This window comes from Drosophila montana, unplaced genomic scaffold (assembly GCF_035044405.1).
Source record: "Drosophila montana isolate Dmon_TW-CO22-7 unplaced genomic scaffold, ASM3504440v1 contig_3833_1, whole genome shotgun sequence".
NCBI classification, from domain to species: domain Eukaryota; kingdom Metazoa; phylum Arthropoda; class Insecta; order Diptera; family Drosophilidae; genus Drosophila; species Drosophila montana.
Window position 1 is genome coordinate 2,517,223 of NW_026998704.1, and position 13,752 is coordinate 2,530,974.

The following is a 13,752-nucleotide window of genomic DNA, read 5'->3' on the forward strand; positions in this document are numbered from 1 at the left end:
AGATTTTGGTAGCTACATGAGTGCAACAAGTGCTCCTATCCGGAAGGCAAAATAAGAATATATGTAAAAGTTAATTAAGATACCTTGCGAAGTGGTATAAACGCACTTAATTAATCATCTCAATTAAAGACATATTTAGAAACAATTTTACTATCAGTATTGGATACACATAGTTAAAAATGATCTATTTTAGTATCTAAATAGCACTTGGGTATTTGGTCTTGGTTGAGGTCACACTACTTCCAAACTGGGTTGCAAATCCGGATCCTCGATTTTATGAAATTGACTCAAAAGTGTTCTTTTCGTTTCTTCGCGTAACGTATTTCGCTTTAAATACTTAATACCCTTCGCAAGGGTATAAAAATGAGAAAAGACTTGTTCGCCCACTGTGGCAGCTCTTAATTTATTACTTGGATACATTTAAAAATTGTCATTTATTATTATTTACAGTAAATTAAGTGCAAACGTTGTAAACTGTTTCGTTTAAAATATCATTTGAACGCTTCTAAGTAATTGAATTATTGTCTTGTGAAATATATAAATCCATAAATCGATTCCTATTTGAATTCTGCCCCCATAGATAAACACTATGTTCAACATTTAATATTGACATATTTTATGGCCGGCATCTAAAATAAATAAATATAAATGTGTTTTATGTTTACGCTAGTTTTTAAATATATTTATTCACATGGATACCCTGTAGCAGCAACTGTAGTTAAAAGGGGTATAGTTGTGTGTAATGTATTTTACATATAAACTTTTCCCATTTGATAAAGCGTACATTATAGCTTAAATTGCTAACTGAGTCTTGGCAAAGCAATACAAATCAAAATAAATTAGAAAACAAATATAATCCTGTATTTCTAACCAATTATGAAGTTGTAAAATCGAGTTTTTTAATTTTTTTTTTTTTTTTTTATTTTTCTCTCTTTATTAGCTAATTTATTGATACTATACATGAGCATCTTAACCTAGCTTGACTATAATGGGATAAACATACTTAATATTACCTCGAGTTTTTTAATAAGATACAGCCTTTATATAAACATTGTTCGGGCAAGAAATAATATTCATTATTAATTTTATCTAACAATTATTCTAGTTTCTATCTGCTATTAAATAACTTAAATATTCTTACAATCCACACATTAAAATTCAAATATTTCAATAATGTAAAGGCTTATCGATAATATAGATAAATTATCTATCGTAGTTATAAAGCACATCATTCATATGAATACTAGCTGGTATTTCCCGGCCTTACTTTTAAGCATTCCCCATTGGATAATAAAAAACGCTTGACCCCAGGTCAGGTTATATTTTATATATATATACAAATGAGCTTAAAGTCCGTCGAATTATAAGCAAAATGTTAGAATCAATGTTTTTCCCCAAGAATATGGTTCTTGGGAATTGTGTAAAGCACGTCCCACATAAATTTGAACAAAAATCATTAAAAGTGAGCTTGAGATTTATCGGATAGTACACAATATTGTTTCATACAACAACAATTCGCGCCTTTTGCGGAAGGAACTTCCCAAAGGTAAATACAGTAACTCTTACGGCTTTGGGCTAACAGTTTTATATATGTATAGAGATTATTATTTGAAACCTATATAAAGGGTATCTTCTAGAATATATTGAGCTGTTTTCTATGGCAAACACAGTGCAGCTGGTAAATTGTTGATTGCGTAGGCAATTCGCTTGACGTGGCCGGATGGGCGCACAATTGCTGGGCTCTGGATTAGTGGCAGCCGGAAACTGAATGTGTGGACACAATCAATTTTCCAAATCGTTTGTTGTCCACGCATTAGGTTGTCAAATGCTCTCACGCAGGGCGTGTAGGCCAAAACAAATCAATGCCTGATTCGGAAAGGAACGCGTTGCAAATGTCAACACAAAAATCGAACAAGGAAAAAATGCTGAAAGGTGGGGCAGGTCGCGACGCTTAGTCGCCTTGTCAGGCAGCAAGTCCTTTGGCAAATCCTTTGCTGTTAGCAGCCAATGCTTAGGGCTGTGACATTTGCCGTTTTCAGCTGTCGTCGTCGCTCGTTGATTAATGAGTTGATGGGACAGCACTTACCTTGGCTTGGCATGCATGGCGTATGCGCGATTCACTGATTTGTATGCATTGGCATTGGCTGCATGCCACGGCTAGCACGTGAGCCAACTGAAGTGCAGCTGGTGACAATGACAGCGGCAACTCTGAAAGAGTTGTCATCGTCATTGCGGCACGTGTTACTGCCACGCACAGATGGCTTGGCAGATGCTTTGGCAAATGCTGTCGTTGATGCACTTCAATTTGCCAACGGAGTTGTCAGAGAGGCATCAGGCGGAAGCTATTAGTGGCTCAACACCTTGACGGCGTCATCCGGTCTGGTCTAGTGTCGCTTTGTTGATTTTCCGCTTGTCGCAGTTGACTTCTGCCTCGTTGCGCTCAATTAAATGGCAAAAGTGTCTGTGGCAGGAACAATTGCAGCCCAACTTGAGCGGTGTCTCCATTGGCTGCCTTTTGTGTCGCTGCTCATTATGTCAGTTTGCGATTGCCAAAACCCACTCAGCCGCACTCCGATTGCAGTTGCTTTCCAATTCCTAGACGCCACCAACTAATACGGAATGCTTCCCCCTTTCAAATCAGCTCACGTCGCTGCCTCAGCTGCTCAATATTTTCCAGAGCTTCTGTTTTCGTTCCAGCCAGCCATGTGAGCAATCCCATTTTATTTTTTGGGTCCAAATTAAATTACATTCTTGCAATCGTGCGGCAAACTTGCTGCAATAATACATTTTTAACTTGTCTTCATATTTTATAAGATTTGCATATCAAATAATTCATGCACACCGGGCGACTGCGGCAGTGCATGTATGTGTGTGTGTGTGTGTGTGTGTGTGTGTAATTCAAATCTCATGTGATACAATTCTTTCTTTCCCCTTACAATATTGCAGGTTTTTATAGTTGTTGTGGTTTGTGATTTTATTCAGCTCAAACTTGGATGAGTTTTATAAGAATGTTTTGAAATTTGATTAAAAGTTTTTTTTAAACTATTTTTATGGTTAGTATAAAATGTTACTTTACTAAAAGATATTTTCCTTTCGTCAACATTTTGTTACTTTATTTATATTTTCGACTGTCTTGGGCTGGATCAAAAGATGTCAAGGGTTGAATCTCGAACCAAAACGGTTGCACAAACTTAACAAAGAAATATTTTTTTTTATCATAAATGGTTAAGTTCGAAATAGAGATATGTTTGAGGAATATTTAGTCCTGACGCATTAACTTGGATTTCAACTATTAGTTTTATCTACCAAATATATGGAAAATTCTATTTTTGAACCAAAATCTGGTCTCATTGATATGGAGAATCAAGTTTACGAACTGAACCAAAAGGCAGATCGTTCGAACTGTAAATTGAACTACCGAAACTTTGTTTTTGTTTTGTCAGCAGAGAATTAGAATATTATTGTTTCAGTTAAAAATCTCTGCTTAAATTTTTATTTATATTTAATATGTATTTTAAATTATGCTTAAAGGGTTATTATTATTTTTTTTTCTTAAGCACTTGAGAGCTGACATTTTGTGCTAAGCATTTGTTGCCAGAGTTGTCGGCCTTTGACATTTAAATCATGTTTGTGCCTCCACACACTTTTTGCCTTAGGACTGTGTTTTGCAACTAAATCGGACGATGTCGACCGTTTGGCAGACAGCCCAAAGCTGACTTTAATTTGAGCTGGTGCTGATGCTGCCTTTTGGTCATGTTGTTTGTCCTGTTTGTCCTGTTTGCTTATGCAGTTGATAAGCCAAATTAAATTGCCATTTCATTGCAATTATCATATAACTCTGGTGCCGTCTACACTCGCATGAGCACATCTCAATATGCCCAGAGGCTTGAGAGTTATCTGGGCGTCGTTGACATTGGAATTGAGATGGACTCTGGGCTCTGGTCGTATGGATGGATAACACGTTCATTGACACTGCAGATACTTTTTCTGCAGCGCGTTATAACTGAATTATCTCGAGTTATGTCGCCGTCTGCCTTGACACGCCGCAGAGTCGTTGACATTGCCCGACTGTAATGGCATAATTTAAGCGGCTTAAGACAATGCGTATGCCCGGCCCGGATTCGCAGTGCAGGCCGCCAGCTGCTGTCACCTTATTGTACGTCTCTTTTTGTTGCTTTTTTTTTTTTTTTTTGTTTCTGTAGTAATTTATGTGTTTTGCTTTTTCTGTCAAAGTCGTTTGCCATAATGACAAGCGCAGCCAGCAACAATTGTAAAGTACACGACATGGGTCGTATACATTATATTTTGCGAGCCAACTTTTAACGCACAAATTGTAGCTATATAGTGGCGCGGTGTGGAAGAGGGGTGTACAGATACACACACCCACAACGCACACACACACAGCACGCGCATATTCTAGGAAAGCAGCCAATTTCCTTGAGGGTGTCTTGGCATACGGTACGGGTGGCTGAGTTATATGTGCAACTTAATTTGCAGCTGCCACACCTGTGGCTTCTGAGGCTGGCAGCGGCAACCTTGGCCCTTTTTGACATAAATTTATGAGATAATATATGTGGGTGTTTGTATTTAGTTATATATGTGCCTGGTGCGCTGTGCAGGTATGTGACGTAAAACTGTTGCAACATTTATTAAAATATATTCCGTTAAATAAATAAATGAGCAAACATATTTAGTTGACAGCGCAGCTTTCAGGCGACCTTAAGAGCAACGCAGTCAGTCAAAATTTAAGAGCACGCTATGTAATGTAAGTCACTGGGTTACAGCTGTTAAGCTTAACAGAGCTGTCGCTCAATGCTAACGGCTGTTAAGCTTAGCAGCACTGGACATGCGTCTGTTACGGACACGTGTTGCATTGCTTTCACTTTTAGGCGCACAGCAGCCGCTCTGCTAAAATTTCCCTCTTTCAATTGTCCTGCGGCTCTTGCCAAAAAACCGCTCAGTATACAACGTAGCCGCGTGATCGTATGACGTGTGTGTGTGAGGGTCTCATCTGCTTAAGTCTTTCGGCTGGAGACGCTGTCAAAAGGACGTAGCCAAAAACTGGCGAAAGCACAAGCGAGCCTTTGGAATTATTCATGAAGGAAAATGGTGCGCGTTGTTTCTCAATTGTCGAGCGTTTTGTTTGTGCTTTCGCATTCTTTGTGCGCCGCGCTGTATGCAAAGACATTTTTTGCTTGTTGTCCTCGGGCTACCTTAAAGTTTTAAGTGTTTAAGGAAGCGCAGTTAAAGATTGGGATTTTGAGGCGAGCGGGTTGCGCAAGGAATATAGTGAGATATTTCAACTTAAAATAAAGATAAATAATTAATATTGCTTAAGAAAAGGACGTACTAATTTCATTTATACGAAATAAATTGAATAGGGTTCAATTTAAAAAGTAATTAAATTGCAATTCTTCGGCAGACATTTTGGACTAAGGTGAGGAATGGCTTATTATTGACAACATTTTAAATTCAATATTTATTATTTTAATTTATTTTTAAGTATAAGATTATAATTTTACATAACATTAAGTTTAATAGAAGTTAGTGCATGCTCAAATCTAACAATCGCTTTTCTTTGATAATGTGATTTTCCTAAGGAGCTTATTTGTCATATGTAAAACGCTTCCCACCTCTGCCGCGATGCCTTGAATCTCGGTCCATTGTGGCTGAGCGGATATAAAACTATTGTTGTGAGCGCCTTTTGTGTCTTTGTAGTGTGTGCCCTGTGAAGTATCTATAAGTCAACACTCGTCGGCCGCATGTCCTATAATTATATGCAGGCTTATTCGCTTCTCCACGGTACAACAGGCTTGACTGGTGCTAGCAGTCAGCCTTAAATTGTACTCAACTGCCACATTTTCAAAGGCTTATTATAATCCTCACTTGCCATTTTGTGGTCCCTGTATCTGTTGGGTGTAAAGGGGATATTCGTGTTGTTAAAATGTGTGTTATAAGTTGACAAATGGAAAGAAGTTTTATGTGTTGATCAATTCTCATTCTCCAAATTTTTCATTCTTCCAAAACTTTTAAGCATGTATATCTATCTTCACTTTGTTGAGCATAAATCAATAGCTTAATAGCAATTATTTTTTTGTTATTTTGGTAAATAAACACACACCTACACACAGGTAGGTGCAGGGTATATAAAAGTCAAGCTTACTCTTGCTCATATCGACTTATACGCTATAGTACTGTACTTGATACTCTGTTTCATATTATGTGCTTAAGATGCATAAGAACAATGTTTCACTGTTTCTCTCTCTATATATATATAAGATTGCTTAGCTTGGCTGAGAGACTAAATGCCACCATTGGTAGCAAAGGCAAAGCACAAATTGTAAGAACAAGGAAGATTTCTCAACAGTTAGGTTCTTGGGTGCCGCCCTAAAGTGATTTATCTCTGTATGTCAATGGGGTATCGAGGTCATAGTGCAAAATTTTAATTTCCTACAAGCGGAAAATAAGCGACAACGTCTGCTAGTACCATATATCACACTCCAAGTACAGCGAGAAGAGTGAAGTGTCTGAATTTTTTCTGATTCCTTTCTGTTCCGCAGTTTTTACAAAATAATAATAAAAATATTTCATCACATAATATATATTTTCAAATTATTCCTTTAAGTCTCTTAAGTTTTTTGTGACTGACTGTTGTTTTAAATACTGCAAAATAATCAAGCATGTAAGCCTCTAACAATTTGTATTCAAAGGATGTTGCAATTTTCCATGAACAAATTTCTAAAATTGTTTATGAAAATGTTTTTTATGGTCTGCGTTAACAGCTTCAGCGTACATGAAAACAATTTTCTCGCCCGAATTTTGGCTTAGAGCCAACACTTTTTCGGCAACATTTTATTCGCCGCAATTAGTTGGGTGCCACATAGAACAATTTGCACTGTGCAAAAAGATAGGCAGCATTACGAGGGAAGATGAATTTATGGCCAACACGTGTGTGTGTGTGTGTGTGTGTGTGTGTGTGATTGGCCCTATTGATAGCCTCGACGTATTGCACAGACATATAAAATATATATCTGTATATAAAAATATATATTTTGTTGCATGCCATAGGGCTCGAATTTATGTGCGCCAGCCAAATTTATTGTTATTGATTTAGCACGTAGAGATCCTTGTCTGCTCAGAAATGTTCTGGCACTCGAGATTATTATGCGGCCCTTAATAAATAAGTCAACTTTCGCCGGCATATTGGAAGTTTTGTGGCTGTCGAATTGAATTTCAAATGATGCGACAAAATCACAGTTTATATTGCATCGAAATGTTTAAATAATAAATTTATGCTCTATAAGTGGGCAGGGTAAAGCAAAATAAGGTATTTATTTATTATTAACTTTAACTGAAATTATTAATGCAATTATTATTTCAACAGGTAACAGCAGCTTTGATTATTAACTATTCAATCAGTCATGAAAAAAAGATGGATTGTTTTTTTTTGCAAACATTTTTTAACAAACAAGTTTTTCAATGCAGTTTAATGCATTTTAATTATATTACAGGATGATTCAAATTAATGTACACCCATTAAAAGCTTATATATTAGCTTCGCTTGTGCAGTAACATTTCAAAATCTGTGTTTCTGTGCATTTAACGTTTGAATAATTCTGCAGTTTCTGCCATTTCATGGTCCATCACAACAATGCCATGCATTTGCAGTGCCATTGTTGAGCGGATGGACTTGGGCCAAATTATTCTGCCCGCTTATTTGCGGCATTATCTGCGTGGCTTTAGCCATCAATAGTCCTGCCTGAAGGTCCATCCATTAGGTAGGTGCATGTGGACTGCTGTTCCTGACGCTAATTAACTACCGGCAGAAGCGAACAATGGAATGAAAATTTAATTAGTAGACAGATACATTTGCATTTAAAAGTTTTCGCAGCACAACTTTTGCTTTGGCTGCTGGATTTGGCTTAGAGCTTACATTTGCCGAAGGCGCAGGAAAAAAAACTTGAAAAAATCTGAATAAATGCAGAAATATTGTTATTTAATTGAAAAATGATGAGTATTGATTTTTAAGGATTATCTATATAGTTATAATGAAAAATTATATATTAGTATGATAATTAACATGCATTTTTCAATTCTACGAAAAATGTTATCGTTTTTTTTTTTAAAACCCTAATAACATAATACTTTACAGAGTATTGCACATATGGCATCAAGCAAACCAAATTCCTTGCATTATTTCTGTCAGGCTCTTTGGTTTAAGGTACTTGAAATCTTTCGGAAGATATTGCTCTTGAATTTCTAACTCGTTTTTATTCTAAGTATTTCGCATGCTTCTTCTGTATTGCCAGAAAATTGCTCGTAGAAAGCTTCGCTCATATTTCAGCTTCAGTCAAGTATACTTAAAATTTTTCATGGCCTTTGGCTTAGTGGACCACACACACACACACACACACACACACACACACAAGAACACACACATCCACACCAACACAAACACCTCTGAGCATTATAAAAGCAATTTTGTGGTTAAAAGTGCCAACATACAAAAGCGTGAAACACTTTTTTTTAACACCCAAGCCAGGCAGTATATTGGAATATCATAAGTGAGACATAAAATATGCATATATGCGGGTGCAGACATATCCTTTGCCGCTGGCATCCATTACATCGCAGTACAATCAAACAGTTTGTTGGTTAACTGCTGCACTTCCTCATCGGCAGCTGCTTCCGGTTTCGCCTGCCCCAACATATTCTGTGGTTGCCAAACAGCGCAACTAACTTGCAGCTGCTCTTCATAAAAATTACAAATTGAACAGCAGCCCACACAAGATAGAAAACGGGAGGGGAAAAAACTTAACTATTTGTCTGGCCGGTGTTTTTCCATTTTCTTTGACAAACTTTTTTGGCATTTGCAGTCAACACTTTCTTAAAATAAACAGAAGCCAGCAGCAGAAAGAATCCAAATGGACAGCGTTTGTGAACAAAACTCAAACAATGCGAAGACGGGAATGAGATTTTCTCAGGAGCTATGTCAGTGGAAATATCCTTTGAGATAAACGATTTTTCATGTCGTTTTTGTATGCGCTTTGGTGCAAAAGTTTCTTTCAATTTTTTATAAAGCATAGGTTACACCTAACATACTAGAGCTCCGCAACATAAGAGCTGTTATCAATGTGTATTATTTATTCTTGAACAACTTTTGTGTTTCTAGAAATTATAAATGTATATAACCGCTATTGAGTGTAGAGTACAGGATATCTTCTAGTCGCGACTTTTAAATAAGGTTTCATACTTGTTTTTAATAAATTTTATATTATGTGCGCAACGTGTTCGTCTCTCTTTGTTTTTTTTGCTTTTTTTGCTGTTATACCCACTGAAAGAGGTTAACAAGGGTATGATTAAGTTCTGCGAATGTACGTGCCAGGTAGAAGGCAGCTTTTCTGAACACATAAAGCATATTTATTCTCGAGCAGGGTGACATAGAGAATCTATCTAGAAATGTTCGTTATTTGAGAGACTCTAGGATATAGAGATAATTAATTTGGAATAAAGGTCTCGTAAGTATGTGTGCATAGCAAGTTAATTGTATTTTGTCAATAACCATTTGTAAAAAGCAGTGAATATCGATTTAAAATATATAAAATATTTTAAGACCTAAAAAAGTAACATTTTTAACTTAGATATGACTTAGACATATGCTTAGACGCATACAAATTAATTCAGAATTCGTCCACTTTCCCCCAAATCTAGGAATACGATTTTTTGAGGTATTTATTTGGTGTTGAGCTGCCAATGTTTTTTGGCTTTTCACAACAACACGTTATAGTAATTCGTTTATTAACCGTATTGTTACGTATTGTTAACAAATAATGAATAAGTTCGCGATGCGACTCCAGAATCCAACACTTGGAAACTAACAGACACTAATATATGTACGATTAGATTCTTCAAAGTGGCGAATGGATGAATTCAATTTCTAAGCGGGCTGCTGGGTGTCTTCCAGCCGTACAAGCTCGAATGGCGCCGACTTGTTTATTTTCGTGTGCCTGATAATTTGGTGTCTCGCTTGGCTCAGCTGAGCATAGCGCGAGCTTATTGGTTGCAGAGGTAAAAATGCTAGTATAGTATATCTCTATACAGCTTGAAAGTGCTGCTAAGAATTTCATAAGCATTAAATGTGCAGGCGGCGCCAACGGCAACGCGCACACGTCGCCAATTATGTCCTGAATGTGGCCATGGGCATTGGAGAGGGTGTGGACGTGGGCATGGGCGTGGCCGTGGTCGTTGGCATGGGCGTGGGAGCTGGCTGGTAGATTGGTAGCTCGAGTGGTTTGGTTTAAACAGCGGCAAGAACTTTGTGTTTTATTCTTTCAGTCGCAGCGCTTTCCGGCTTGTCTTGCATTTCTGTAAACATATCACTTGGCAGGGGGTTGGGGGGTAATTGTAAGCGGCGCGTGCTTGTCGCAGTCTCCATCTCTCAGTCTCAGTCTCAACATCTGTCTCAGCCTCTGTCGCGGTCAGAGGCGCATTCACAGTCTTTTGAGTTTGTTTCTCTGAATGAGCCGCGGCTTCATTTAAAATTCAATGGCGTATGCGAACTGCGTGATTTCCGGGCGCGTTGTCATGCCACCGCTGCGGAGCATTCACATACAATTCCAATCGCTGAATCGCATTACGTTGGGGGCATTAAGTAAAGAAGCGGTGCCGCCCTCCGCACAAACACACAGCAAATATTTGCATTTCTGCCATGTAGCGCACTTGCGTCAGCGCTGAAATCTAAAGGATCTCCACTAAATTCCGTGGCGCCACCAGGCGACAGGTTTACAATTAGCGCTTCTTGCAGCAGTTCGTTGTTTGGCCCGATGCCAAAAAATGTCATTTTGTGTGGCAGCCGACGAAGATGTGACAAAAGCCGACAACTTCTGGCAGAGACAACGCTGACACCTGATGAAATTGGCTGGTAAACTAAAGGTGCAGGTGAAGCGAATTTTCCGTTTACCATAGCATGCCTTGAGCATAGGGAAAGGTGCACTTACAAATACCCTGCCAATTGGCTGCCAATTAAAGAAAAATTAGAAGACGTGTCTTTAAAATGCCCTGCAAAAAATTGCTTTAATTTGATATTATTGAAAGATGACATGACTCTTAAGTGCCCTGTAACACATTGCTTCAGTTTGCCATTATAGAAAGAAAGTAGAAATCATGTAAAACGCTAGAAGACGAGATTCTGAAATGTTCTTTAATTAATTTCTTGTATTCGATATTATAGAAAAACTAAAGATATTCCATTTCTTTATTTTGAATTAGATGAAAAACGTTCAAATACAATTTTGATTTTTAAAACTTTAAAAAATGTAAAATGTTTACTAAAAAAAACTCCAATCCCAAGACTGTGAAATTCCAAATATAAATGTACTAAACGGGGCTATTTGCATCCTGAAACTTCCAGCTAAATTTAGCGACTCTGCCTTCAACTTTTCAGCGTTTGTGGGTGGCTAGCCTATATACTCGATAGAATATGAATAGGGTATTCTTTCAGAGACTGTAATCATTTGCTTAACAAAGGTGGTGAAAAGCCGCAGACGGCTTTACCATTGAGTGCCCAGGGAAACAAAGAAAGAACACTTTACTTTGAGCGCCATTAGTTTTTGTATGCATCTTACCCATTCACTACCCTTTGGTAAAGTTTTACCTATTTACAGACTGCCTAGGCAGAGAGCGCATCTTTTGGCCAATAGAACTGGGTCATCAAGTGCCTTGCTTGTTCTGAAATCGGTTCGACACTAACGCAATTTTAACGCCTCGATTCACTTGCACTCGAGTGTCAAGTGCAGCAGGCTTTGAGTGTCTAGTCGCAGCTGCAGTCGGTTGGCCGCCTGTTTGCCTGCTTGCTTGGGCAGACGCTTGAGAGTTGGCAAAGTTCTGGATGGGGCCAAGTTCTGGCTGGGGCCAAGTTCTGGCTGGGGTACAAGTTGCTGTGCTCGAACGTCAAACGTCGGCTATTGTTGTCCTCGGTGCTTACTGTTGCATTATGGCCGATGCTTTGGCATTTGAGTAGCTTCGCCACTTGGCCTGTTGTCTGTGCTCAGGAGACTCGAAGTGTCAGGCAGGCAAGCGAGCAGCTCCTTTGCATGGGTGTGTATGTGAGTGGGAGCTATTAGCTGACCAGTGCCTGATGTATTTATGGTAACTCATTAAATATAATGTTGTAAGTATGCTCCGATTTCAGAGGCAGGAAATTTTTGTAAATGCCAATGCGTTTAATTTAGTTTACCTTCCGATTCGCAACCAAAGTCTTTGTCACATCCTTACGTGTTGGCTGTATTTATTTTTCTGATCCTCTTCGGTGCGTTTCCGTCAATTTGTCGCCATTGAATTTGCGCGTAATTAACTTGATTAAAATTTAATTGAACACGCCCACTGCGTGTTCAGCCATGGTAATTTTCAAAAAAAAAAATCAATTAAACTGTTGCCGACCACAGCGTTTGGCGTTGCAAAATCCATTAAGCTACAGCACGAAACGTGGGTCGCTCGTTCGATGTAACATTTGTAAATAATTAATGCAAACTCAAATTTAAATACGAACGGCGAACAACAGAACTGATAGAGATAGTAGAAAAATCACACATACGCACTGTTAAACGTTTTGTGGATGGAGCGCGTAAATTTTACGCGTTGCTTTATACAGCTTTAATCTGCACAAAGGCCAATCAAAAGGGTATAAAAATGGCAAACCACACAGCCACACACACGCGCGCTCTCACACACACACACACACGAGCTCGCACAAAAGTATGCAGTAAATTTGGCACATTTTACGACTGCGCATCGATTTGCAGCGAGCGTCGCAGCTAACCGCAGGTACAATCGCAGATTGAGGGGCGGCAGATATAGAGGGGCGCCAGCGAAAGGCTTACACAAAGCAGTTTGATTTTATTGCATCACAGCTGGCTTTAGGAATAAAATAGCCAAGCGACGATATATGTACGCGTATGCGTATACGTAACGTAATGCAAAGTTAAGTTAAGTTGGCGGCAAGGAATATAGATATATACGCGCAGAGATAGACGCCCGATCGCAATGCATTCCTCTACTCCGACGGCTGATGGCATATTAAATGATAGTATCTGAATGAAACGTTCAGCTGTTTGGGCGTTAAATGTAGCACATAATACGATTTGGCTTTGGCATTGCCAGCCAGCATCGACATAACCAGAAACAGGCTACTCGAAACTCGAAGTCGAACTCGAGCAGCAGCAAATCGAGCCAAAAACCCATCTGACGTCTCCCATCTAGCATATCACAGCTCCGACATGGTCACGGTTCGGATATTACTTGAGTTTCGTTTGCTTTGCCTTTTAGCGCAATGCAATAAAACAGCATAAAAATGTTGGGCATGTGGCACTTATTTATAGTGTAAGTATGCCCACATCCACACTGGGAAACACGAAAGCTGTTTTGTCTCCATGTTCGCTGCCACTCTGCACAGGGCGATAGCCTTACGGGGGTTTTAATCAATCAAAACTGAGCGAATTAGGCTGTTATTTTATCTGTTACATAAACGAAATCCAGTTTTTGCAGGTTCACAGTAAATTTGACATACAATTTAGCTTACATTCGCAATTAGTTTCGTTTTTCATGAACATCTTAATATAAATCTAGCTAAATCTGCTTGACAACATTCTGCAAATAAATTAGATATATAATTTCATAGACGATTTTTGTAGGACTCTTGTCATTGCCTTTATTTATAGAGAGGTTAAAATGGGCTTCGTTTCAATGCACAATTTG